The sequence below is a fragment of the Rhea americana genome, unplaced genomic scaffold (assembly GCF_003343005.1).
Source record: "Rhea americana isolate MKP2758 unplaced genomic scaffold, rheAme1 scaffold_154, whole genome shotgun sequence".
NCBI classification, from domain to species: domain Eukaryota; kingdom Metazoa; phylum Chordata; class Aves; order Rheiformes; family Rheidae; genus Rhea; species Rhea americana.
The window spans coordinates 212,055-224,837 of NW_028185639.1; the positions used below are offsets into that span (position 1 = coordinate 212,055).

The 12,783-nt window shown below is 42.7% G+C and overlaps 1 long non-coding RNA gene across 1 annotated transcript; it reads left to right on the plus strand.

Moving 5' to 3' along the window:
• The first annotated feature begins 402 nt into the window (after positions 1–402).
• On the plus strand, positions 403–4,795 carry LOC146598742 (uncharacterized). The gene is made up of 3 exons (XR_014895210.1): positions 403–522; positions 1,661–1,812; positions 4,323–4,795. It is a non-coding gene; the product is annotated as an uncharacterized LOC146598742 (long non-coding RNA).
• The last annotated feature ends 7,988 nt before the right edge of the window (positions 4,796–12,783 follow it).

Genomic DNA, 12,783 nt, shown 5'->3' on the forward strand with positions numbered 1-12,783 from the left:
TGAGATTTCCAGTATTTCCTGCTGCTAATTGGACCAGAAATATTGCAGGAGCAGATCTTTCTCATGGTACTGAGGTCCAGCCCCACACCTGGCAACACAAACTTACAGTAGATGGTTGAGAAAGGAAAAAAGCCTCTTTGAAAAATGCCCTGGCTCTCATGAAAGCCTGTTGTTTTTATAGTGAGTGAGAAGAGGAAGAATGAAGTGGGGGTTGTGGTTTGTACCATATACTTAATATAAGGAGAGCTAAAGAAAGTATGACTGAAGGAAAGAGAAGGAAGGAAGGAAGATTAGTCAGTTAATAAAGGAGATTTATGTGAGTGATGGTAGGTAGGCAAATTGCCCTGCTAAATGGGGTATGGACTTCTTTTATGTGGACAGAAGAGTGCATCAATTTTATTTAGCTGAAACTGAACCACAGTCTCGTCCTCAGGCCTGGGCAGGAGGAAGGGAAGGCACCCACTGCACAAGAAACCAGCGGCAYGTCCTGCCTGGAAATTCCTGGGCARAAATGCAAGCAAGGTAGGAACAGCACTGTCATTTGAGTGTTGGAGACCTATTTTCCAWCAGGCAGTTTTGCAGTGGAAAGTGGATTAGTGAGGAGTATCTTACGGTGAGATTTTGATCAGGACTTGGGGGATGTTTAGCTTTATCTCAGGAGTCCCAGGCCTTTATTCATGCAACCTGCTGCAGAAATCCTGCTTTTTGGGTTAGTATCTTAGGAGGGCTACGAGGGCTGAGCAAGGCTGTCTGGGAGACGTACTTTGAAGACAGAGAAGGTTTTAGTTGATGGTGAAAGTACTCTTTGCCATCATCTTTGTCAAACACAGACTAGCAAAAAAGTGCAGCCACTGAAGCATGGACAAACAGATGTTGTCCAACACGTGTCCAATGGACGCTCTTTAGTCCCAGTCCCAGTGTGCTGGGATGCCTGAGYATCTTCCCTTTCATTCTTGCAGATAAATTTCGGTAGCCAATGCCTAATGAATTTACTCGGTATTCATGATTAGAGTGTATATGATGTATGTTTCTGATTGCTTATAGATTTATAGGAATATATGAGTTGTTCTATATGCCATTATTACATTGGGTGCTTTCAGCAGGAATTTAGCTCCTCGTGTTACAGATGATGAGAGCTGATTAATCGATGTGCACGTGCTATGTGCCATAAGTCACGAAGGCTCTTGCTCCACAACGGGGTTTGCTGGCACATGCCCATCCAATGTCAGGAACCACGGAGGAATTCTCCTCCTCCACCAGCCATGCCACCATGGCCCCACTTATCTCCAAGCCCTGACACAGGTGTAGTGATAGGAGCAGGGTCTTACACATGAATCAGAGTAGAACCAAATGCAGTTGTTCTTCTATGGATAGAAATAAATAATACCCTGTTGCAAGTATTTCATTTATCATTTATGCATTTGAATCTATACTCACCTAAATCCTRTACATATGTCCTTAAATGCCTGCAGAAATCTCAGATTTCTCCTCTTCAATTACAGGTACCATATGAAGCCTGTTTTCTATTAAAAAAAAAAAGTATTCAGAAAAAATGCATTCTTTCTCAATCCCTAAGCCATTTGGTGCTTCAGAAAATCGTTACAGAAGTGTGCTTTGCAAAGTCAAAAATATTTCCTTTAAAACCCTCCCCCTTTTCTAGTGTCTTCTGGGAAAGAAGCATAGACAGATGCAATGACAAGAGTAAAAAGTGAATGGGGAGCCGGCAGAGGAGCAGATGTTCACAAAAGGTGAAGGTGAAGACAGGGACCAAAAGAACTAGGAAATAGAATTAAATTCACCAGCACTTTTCAGGTGAGGATTTGCAGCAGAAACAGATTGAACACCCATTTTCTTGTTGAATCCTGTAGATGTACAGAAGTCAGCTAAGGACTAGCAGCAGCACATATAAATGCCTTATGCTTAGTTTTGAGAGAAAACACAGTTTTCTTTAAAAAAAAAAGAATTCTTCAGTTAAGGTTGAGGTTAGGGTTCAATATAACAGGAGTTTGGCTGCTTGGTCTGTGGCTTAGGGGTAGTAAAAAGAGGTCGAGGTGAGCTGATCTTCTTGCTAGATCTTCTCTTCTTTAGCTCCATTGCTTGCAATGGGAAGATGTGTATTTACATCTTTGTGAGGTAAAAAGATTCATCTTTGAAGTAAATATAGCTGAACTGACCACAGCTAGGTTAAAAAGAAGGGTTAGGGTCTGGAACAAAAAGATGGAAAAGTGAATTTAATAATTTATCCTCTGGAATCTAGAGACCTGCAGTGGCACTGGAATCACCTGGAGTTGAATCAGTATGGTGGGAGGGATGGGGTAATTATGCCTGACCTATCTCYGACTGATTCTAAGATTAAAGTTAGGGTTAAACCCGGAAAAAAGCAGTGAGGGGGAACTCAAATTGTTACTACATACTTCCAGAACAGAAGAGTAAATTGTAAATTGGCATTGGAATGMGCTTAAGAGTTTTACTTAATTTGGGGATAATTATGGAGGATCTGAATGTTGGGGAAAATAAAGGCTAGCAGACACATTTTTTATCACTATATCCACACAGAGCTTGARACTCTCAGAGTAAAATACTGCTCAAAGTGCAAAACTTATTTTGTAAGATGACCTCAGGAGGTTGGGGTCTGCTGATACAATAACCCCAGCCCCTAGCACAGTGCTCCTCCATCAGCCATGCTCACCTTCTACACCCCAAATCGAGACCTCCTCCATGGCTCAGTCCAGGACGTTGCCTTCAGAGCAGGCCTGGGGATAGCAAGGGGTGAAGACCGAGTTCTGGAGTTTTTCCACAACTTCTTGGTAGCTCAGAATATGGGACAYTGACGAGGGAAATGCAACGTCAAAGCAGCGAAGTATTTGTTGCTCCACGGTCTTTGCAGCCTGAACCGTGTGCATTTCAGTCAGTATATTCTGTGATTCAATGCAGTTTATTATTTAGTTAAAAAGGCATACAAAAAGCCCAAGAACATTTTGTCACATCCTAACTATTTTTGGTCAGCGACTGCATGAAAGTTCTGACACTGCTAAATGGTCCAAATTTGTGTGACACTGAGAATAACGGGGATGAGCCCTAACCATTTTATAAGAGAGAGTGTTCGTTTCAAAGGGGACAAAAACCATCATCCCCAAAGTSAAGTCACACCGCAAGAATCGCAATTTCATGACAGCAAAGTGTGTGTGATTTAAGTGCACACAGCACTCAGCGAATACGATTTCAGGTTCTCTCTGTAGTACGAGGCACTGTCAGGGTTCATATTTACTGCTCCTTCCTGCCTCTGCCTTCCGTTAATAGATATTAAATAACAATAGGATAGCTTCTAAAAATGATTTTTTTTCATCACGTTAAGGCGACATCTTTAAGGACTTGAACTCAAGTCAATTGGCAGTGATATGCTATTTCTGTTGGTTTCAGAGGAATGAGGACTGAGCATCGGCATAACCACACAGCCGTTCATGCCACCCCAACAGGAGCTTTTATGAGGTTTTTATCTGCACAACGGAAGAAACTCTCGTCCACCTGCATTAATGACAACACTGCTCATGAGAAACTTCCTACCATCTTCTCCATTAAAATTTAATGCTAATAAAACTAAAAGTCTTTAATTTTCATATTAAGGTGCCACATCCTCCCTGAGAACTTCAGCAATCACATGAATGACCTAAAAATTAGATAAAAATGGTRGCTACCTTATATCACTGGATTTCGAACAGCAAACGAATTTTGAACTATCATCATCTCCATTTGAGAACTCAAGCGAACCTAATGCCTCGGGGACTTGCTGTTGCAGCATAGGATCATTCAGTAGTCAAATATTCAAAATTATCTAGTTGGTGAAATATTGTCCAAACTGATGGCATAGCATTTTATGGGGGAGGAAAAAAATGGAATCCTTTATCATCAAAAATAACRCAAAAAAAAGTCCAGAGAGAATGACAAAACTTCAGATCCTGTGCTGTTTCATATCACTACATGTAGGCAGCTTACAGGACACAAGCATAAAATGTATCCTGCATCCCCTAGGCCCCGCGGGCTCCTTGCAACCTGAGGTTGTATTTTTCCTACACATATGCAGTTTTTGCAGATGGCTTCCCGTAGTTTCGTGATTAACTGCAATGCTTATGCTGTATTATGCACAGCACCCGTTTCGGGACGGGAGAAGCTCTGAGAAACAATCCATTTCTGTTTTCTGCACTAAGTCTCCAGTTGCCCATGAGTGAGTACAACATGCAGCACTTTATCTTTTCCTCTCACTCCTCCTAAATCTGGTTCACTTTTGCAATTTTTTTTTTTTTTTTTTTTTTTTTTTTTTGCAGATCCTCTGTGTGGAGTCCTCTTTGGTTTGAAGTTTGATAGGGCAGTTAAAAAAAAAAAAAAAGGAAGAAGAAGGATTTTATTGGGTGATACATTACATCCTGGCCTTTGCTTCGCCTCATGGCACCCAAGTGATGGAGGACGTGCTCCATTAATGGCCACTAATGCCTGTTAGCAGCATTTGGATATTCCAGAATAAAATGATGAATCTAAAAGTGTGAATTCYATGTTTCGAGCTGTAAGACATATGGGCCTATCCCTATTGCTTTGTTTCCAGAGAGGACACAAACCATGAAGGCCTCTCTTTCCATGCTGCAATCTAAAAGCATCTGGGAATGATTCCGTCCAGCAGGTTTAGAAATACTGGGGTTGCTGCGGGAGGCAGTACATGATGACCGGAGATCCTGTAAGCAGAGAAAACAAGTTCCCTTCAAATTCACTGTAAAATGTTTGTGAAACGTATTAGTAGTACAAACTAAAGGCATTCAGGYTGACTGACGTTTTACTCGTCTGCCATTTATTTTACACTGGTGAAAGTTGGGGGAAGGTGAGGACATCATGGGGTGTGACACCCGTCACGCTACACGACGTTGTATCTGCCTATGCCGCTCGACAGGCACCTACCGACCACACTACCAACGTAAGGAATCTGTGGATAAGGTGATATCGATTGTCACTGGCTTTGATAAACATCGTAAGGATGCATTTGACCTGCTTTCTAAAGCATGCACATTTCCTGCTCGCCGAACTGCCGGCTTGCTCGCCGCGAGCACGTTGCAAAGAGGTGGAAAATTTCTCCAGTAATCGCCCTCGCATATCCAAACACTCCTCTCCTCCGCGCAGCGGGTTAAAAGTCAGGGGGCTGTGTTTTTGCAGGACCTCTGGAGAGCCGTGCATGTGCGGCGCGGCGCTGGGGCGGCTGGCAAAGTTCAGCGGCCCCGGCCTCCCGCTGCATTCCTGCGCCTTACCGGAGGTGGCGAGGCAGGGGGTCCGAGCAGAGGTTACGCGGGGCCGCTCTCCCCGCTGCAAACAGGAACCTCCAGCAATACTAAACAAATCAGGCTGCCAAGGTTTTTCTCTTTTTTTTTTTTTTTTTTTTGTTCCTAACTTTCCCATAAAAAGATTCAGGTAAATGTAGCATGACGAGCCAATTTAAGCCAATTTCAAAGTTATTTGAGTAATTGGTTATTAAGATAACACTCTCAAATTTCAATTCAGCAATTATCCTCTTAAAGATACAGAATGTAAGTATAGGGAAAAAAGCGTATGCATTAAAGCTACAGAGCCCCTTTTTAAAAAAATAAGATGCGTAGGCATTTGAAAAAACATGTAGCTTTTAGTCTTACTGARCTGAGACTTATCTTCTAACATACGCAACCCTTCTATGTTGAAAGCAAGTGTTTCTGAATTTTGGAAACAGAGTTGACTATTATTAGTGCTCATAAAGATTAAGAGACTAAGTGAAGACCCTCCTTTTAATATATGTAAGCTCCTTACCCATAACTTAAGAACCACAAGGGGACAGAACATTGTCTTCCCACAAGGCTGCACTGCAGACTGATGCGGAGCGTGATGATGGAAATAATGGCTTTGGCAGAAGTACTTGGTTGGGAGCCAATTTCTCCATCCTAATGAATGGTGGAATTACCACAGAAAAGCTTTACAGTTAAGGGGAGAGGGGGGAGGCAAAAGGGGAAAACGCGCAGCTTATTCCCAGTTAATCAACCCCATAGGATGGATGGCCATGACCAATTATTATTCCCAGATACTACTGGTTAATCGCAACGCGCACGGTTAAAAGGACTTGCGTTAGCTATTTGGCTGCTAAAAGCAGCAGTGTAGCATCTGCAAATGTTCACCAGAAGATTAAGGTTATGCAAATGCAGTAAAGTTTCCAAAACTGGAAAAGTTGCCTTTCAGAAAGGTGACGTTTTTGGTCTTAGGGTGGCACTAGACCTGGGCTCAGGAAATGTCCATAGCAGCAGGATCATGCTGCCTTTACACGGCTCCGCTACACCTCCGGGCAAAGGTGACTTTCTCCTGGCAAATGTTAACCAGCTTCCACTGCAAATTTCAAATTTCAAGCTAAGCCAGCTTTCTCCGGCTGAGAATCTGGCCCTTTTGTGTTCAGCGCAGTTGTAGTAATTAAATGATATATTAAGACAGCAGAAAACACAGTGCCATGAGGACTGGAAAAAAAAAAAAAACTTCAGCGTTATTTTAGCTTTAGTCTTTATGTTTATTTTTTGCGACTGAGATTGTTCAAATAATATGTCTCTAGTGGATACAGTAAAAATACAGATTCTAATTTGAATATAGATAAACACTGGATTATATATCACAAAACACGCTGGTATAGCATACGCAGTACATGCTACATGTTAACACCAAGAATTACGTAAGCCCAGTACCAAGCCAACTTACTTTTATCGTGCTAATGTATTTTTTACCTCCAAACATTAATATTTTTATATCTATATATATGTACTGCTACAAGGCCATATTCTCAGATTTTACAGTTTCACTGCATTTTTCTGGCATAGGTTACAATGGAGGAAAAATGCCAACTGGAACATGTCGAAAAACAAGATCATAAGGTTTCACTCAAGTTGCTTAAATTATTATGTAGGAGGTATATTATCGACCTTTTAATAAAAACCTTTACAGTCTCCATGGAAACATTTTTACATTGACATATAAAAACATAAATGGAAAAAAAATGTTGTAAAAAAATGAATCTGTTCTCCTGTTCGTAAATTAGAGGCTGTCCTAACTGTGCAGTGCCTTATCTTCCTTTGGTTACGCAAATGCAGCTGCGCAATGATGATTCATTAGCTGAGCATCTTACTGTAACCTGTGTAGTAAGCCAAGGTATTCACGTTGTTTAATCCTAAAATAGCACTAACTGTTTCTGTCGCGCAGCTTCTTGCCTGCTTTTACGCTGGTGCAGAGCATTAGGGTGTTTGGGCTTCAATGTGCAGTAGCTCGAGCAACGTTTGCAAGCACCAACTCATAAAACGTGAAGCTCCCCAGCCGGCGCTCCCTGCAGCGCTCGTGACGTTTGCTGGTGGCAAACATGTACCTTTTCTACCGTTTGCAATGCCAGCAGATAGATGACGTGACGCAAAGGCTTTAGCATACTGATTATAACAAAAAGAAAGAGKTTTGGGGTGTTAAAAGAAGAGCACAGTAAGAAGGACGTAGAGATTGTTTTCTGAGACAATTTCAGTTTAAGCACAGTCCCAAATGTGCTTTTATTTACAGATAATTCCTAGCACGTTTCTCTTTTACACTAATCTCACTATTCCTCCTTTGATCGATGCAGATTTCTGCRGGCCGTTTGCAGGAGTGTTCTTTAGGTGAGTACGCACCAGGTGGCTTTTAGAGGAGCCCGAACAGATAAAAACTTGTCCAGGTTTACTAAAATAAGCAGAGGTACYGTTCAAACAAGAGCTGACGATACAGTTAGCTGTCCTCTATACTATGATAAAGAACAATAAAATTCTGAAAGCCACCAATTTGCAGGTTTTTTAAAAAAACAGGAGTGATTAAAATGTAGATTTTTAAAACGTTTATGAATAATTTTTAYAAACTGACCTAAGTACTATTTCCTAAATATAGAGTAGATGATACTGACTATCTCTGAATATTGAGTAGATGCATATCAATGAATCACATAAATATATAGGAAGACCCATAAAATTACTGAGTGGCTTTGGATACTCTAATTTGAACATGACATCCTAGTTTTTCATAGCTGGATCGATTTTTCTTTGTGGTATTAACAGACATTGCGAAGGAAATTGGCTCAGCACCAACTTCCTAAATACCAAAACCTCCTGAAAGTGCACTGTCCAGTCAGAGTCAGACTGTTATTCAAATCTGGAAAGATCAAAGGAATATGTGAGTATATATATATAGTAATATGTTACGAAAGTTTGTACATACGCATAGACCCACAAATACCTAATGGCATAGAGCTCCTCTCTGGGACGTCGCAGGGCTAAGCCAACATCGACCTTCAGGGTTCAACCTCAGGCTGACATTGTAGAGTAGGTATTTGAGAGCTCAAGGAACATCTCTGTCCTAAATGAAGTATTAAACAATTTCTTCAATCTTATTTGTGGCTACTGTTAGAAAGATCCCGCTGTAGGTGTAGAAAAGGCATGGGCATAACTGGATTATTGTGCTCAGGATGTGATTCATGAACACCTGCGCTTTCCATAGCCTTTAATAAATACTACTGAAACATGTAAAGACATTTTTCCACGTGTAAGGGGAGAAACCTTTATTCGCTTGACGGACTGAACAATGATATAATGAGGCTCACATCTGGAAAAATATATCAAATTCTAGAAAATATGGCTTAAAAGCAAAGCTCGTGTGTTCTGGCTGTTCACAATTAGCTGCCTTTTTCACTTGTCCACTTAACTAAATTCTACCTTTTCTTTCTGTGTTGACCAGTTAAAAAAAAATACTTAGAAGCTGGCCAAATATTTCACCTGGGAAAAGATTAAAGCTCAGTCTTGCTGCTCCCCCTTGCAGAGGAAGAGCCCRAGCCAGAGCACAGCTGAGCTGGCACCGCGCGGGCGTCTGGTTTGTCTTTGCAGAGGGGACAAGGTTGTAGCTCCATCACCTGGACCCCCAGGTTTGGTGGTTAATGGAGCCGACGGGCCCACAAGCAGACCTCATGGCAACGTGCTCTCCAGCTCCGTCACYCCCAACGTGGACCGCGGCTTGTAACCGCAAATTGGCCCCTAGCTATGAACTTAATACACGGCTGTGGGGCCAACAAAAAYGTGCCAACGTTTTTGGCAAATCTTCCCGCAGTGTTTGTGCAGATCTCTGCAGGTCATTAACCTTACATCACCAGCGATAAGAGGCTGGGCATTGCAAATGTATTTGCTCGGTCTCCGAGGCTCAGCCCTTGTCAATCCAAGCAGCCAGTGCCAGGCGCAGCAGCAGTGAAAAGTGAAGAAACCGCTCGCCCATCCTCCTGACCGAGGCGAAAACRTCATTGCGTTGGAGTTGCCACAAAGGAAGAAGGAGCAGGGAAGAAAAACGGGGGAAATTGCCAAGGAAAATCRCTGTGAACAGCCCCCGCGGCACCTCACGTAAGGCTCCAGCGCTTCACGAGCCTCCCCGCGTCTGATGCCCAGCTCCTGCCTCCCCGCACGAGGGAGGGCCTCGCTCTCTCCTTCCCCACGCGGTAACGTGCTGCCGCTGCAAATTCACGCCCTATCCCTCCCATTCGGTCCTGGAGATGTTCCAAAGGCGGTGAAGTACACCCCAGAGCAGGTCAAACAGGCTATTTCTTCTTAAAACAGCCTGTGTTTTTTTTCTTTTCCCCCTCAGGTTTTGCCTGTGGACATGAGGGTGCACCTGTAACAGTATCTACGCTTAAAACACCAGCAATCCGTTAATCTTGCCCATAAACTCAACATCCATCTAGCAAAGGTTCATTCTTCATACTGGTATCTCTAAGGAACTTGTCATGATTTAGGGGACGAATCCCTTGACACTTTTATATATTTCTTTTAAATAGGTGGAATAATGCTTGAAAAATCATGTTGAAAAATTGTATATGCRCATACAGTACCAGAAAAAGTTGTGCAGTCCTGTTTCTGATGTGGCCCTGGAGCCAACAGACACAACACACTGTTCCCTTGGTTCATAAGAGTACCAGGATTCAAAAATGCCCCAAACAGGATAGTTTATCTGCACCGTGGGCAGGGCTTGCAGAGTGACACCAACCGGGCTGTGCTACCTTCTCTCTTTCTTTCCCTACAAAACCCCTGATGGCAAAATGATCGTGCAGTAGGGGTAGTAGAAAGCACTCATAAACCTGGAGGCTACTTGATGTTGGTGGAGGCAGCTACAGTGTTTGAAAATGGGGAGAGGACAGCTACTTCCCTAACCTGCAACTTAGAGAGATTCGGTCCGACGGCCAAGACCTACCTTCTCAGCTAAAACGGACAAGAGCATCCTGATTGAGTCTCTGCCAAGAACCAGCTCTCAGCAGGATAGCAGATAGTGGGTTTTGATTTTGGAGAAAGAAGGGAAAAGCTCTGGAGCCTCTGAACCAGATCTTTTAACTTTTTACAGATTCAGTTCTTGAATAGCTCAGGAGGTTTTGGTAACCCTGGTTAGAAGACAGTGCAAGCACCAACGCATTTGACACGGTCTATGAACGGTTAAGGTTGTAAGGTCACGCCTCAAAATCATCTGTGCCTGTGTCTAATCCAAATATGAAGTGAGGTAACTCTAAAGGAAAAAAATACCGGCAGTGGTAAAAGTCTGTGTTCTTGTTCAGTAGTGACCCTGGTGGCTACAACATCTTAACCTCTTCTAAGCTAAAGGCAAGAAACCTTGGTTTGCGAAACTGTTGTGGTAGGAGGCTGGTAGGCACATGCAAGTCTCTCTTAACATGAATTCAGTGTTGGATGCCAAGAAGACCCAAGTGCCTATGTAATTGCCTGCTGCTTATGGGTCATCTCAAACTTCAGTTTACACCCGCTTTTGGCACTGAAGGTGGTTACAACGTGACCCCGGTAGGGATCAGTAAACAAACCTAAGTTGGTCTCAAAAATATCTGCTATATCCAGTTGCATCACATCTGAATTCGCTTGTGAAGCGACAGTGTGTTTTTAGCCCACTTCACCCCCATTTGGGAGCAGTTTTTATACCAAGCAGCAAGACCGATGTTCACCAGTCCTAAAGTCAGAGGCCTGCATATTTTTGCGCGTGTGTATGTGTTTGTCTGTGATTTCCCAATATTCCTGGCTACTACAGTGAGAGCCGTTGAACTGCTCAGCACTGCATGCAATGAAACACTGAAGGCATCTGGGCTTTTTGGACACATGTCTTGGCATGAAGCTGTGCTTAAAGTGCTGGATTCTCTTCGCACAGTTTGGAGACCAGCGTGTTTCCAGTGGAGCTGGAAACCTGTAACCGCTCATATCCTCTGCTGGGCGTTTTGTTATAGCCGAGCACTGTTTGGGTTTGTTTTCAAGTTGAAAAAAGATGAAAAATAAAAAAATAAGGGGGGAACTATAAGAAAGAACAGATGCTAATACTGTAATGTTAGAGCTAAGAATTATTATCACAGTTCGGGGAGCTATCTAAGGGGCCTTTTTAGASCAAATCCGGCTTGAAAGTGGCATGAAAGCAAGTGCATTAAGTATTGTAAAAATAACTTCCCCTTCCCCCCACCCCCATGCCTTGTGAAATAGGGCTCCTTGATATCTCAGATGGCTCAGATTCAGCCTCCCCGTCTACCACCCCCATTCCACTGAAGTCTGGGGCTGCCTTTGACAGAAAGGTATTAGCACTTGGCCGCCTGTCCACGAAGGATGAAGCATTCTGAGCGTCTCCTTTTATTGCRTATTTTCCCCTGTGGGGGGAAGCAAGAAAATCCAGTTCGCTTTACTGCTATATAAATATAAAATAGAGATATAGATAGACATACTATAGCCTARCCTTATTTAGTACCCAGACTAGGCTTCAATCCATGCATTACTGGTTATATTTGCTTTACAGCATTTCTGGGTTTCCAGAGCCGGACGAAGCGGCCAAAAGAAACGCCCCTTCCCCCCAAGGTTGCCCTCTAGTATATCAGCATTGTATTTTATAACCTAAACCACCGATGGTAATTTCTCCTTTTTTWTATACAATAGCAGGTCCATCTAGCACCTATCTGGGTAGCCAAAACCACACAGATTGCTCATGGAAAACACCAATTCCTTCTACTTTTGTTGAAATGACTTTCAGCCTTCTGCTCTTGTATTTTCTGTTACATTTAATTTGTTTTGGTTTAGCACATTTTAGCTTAGCAAACAATTTGTATGTTATGACTTGAGCCCGTTTCAGAATTGTTAAGGAATTTTTTTTTTTTCCTTTTCACATTTTTTTTTCCCCCAACCTGTCTGTATTCAGCTCACACGCTGGGTTGTATTTAAACAGAAGATCAACTGATAATTGCGGCACCACTGCTGGCGTCGCTCTAGCGATGAGCCTGCCAGCATTTCCAGGTTGAATTTTGGCATGCAACAGTGCAGCCTGGAAGCCAATTTTATTAAAATGAGCAGGGGAAAAAAATCTGTTTGGCCTCTTTCACTTGATAATAATGTAAAAAAGATGCAGTTTTAAAAGAATAAATTACTGTTGAAAGTACAGTCCCTGGCGTGCAGGTATTTTTGCGATGTCTGCCGTGGAGGTGAGGTGCCCGGCTGATACCTGCAACTGGGATTGCCCACTGGGTTGTCCCAGGCAAATTAATTAGAARCCGAGGTTTGGGGGCTGCATCTGACCAGGATAAGGAGCTGAAAACTGGTCCCCCAACACCCCCTGGAAAATCCATGTTTCTCAATAAAAAACACAGACATCTACATTTGTTGTTGTTTGAGGGCTGACATCTCACCACCTCCTCTGAAAAATGTAAAATCGCACACCAGCAGAATACAG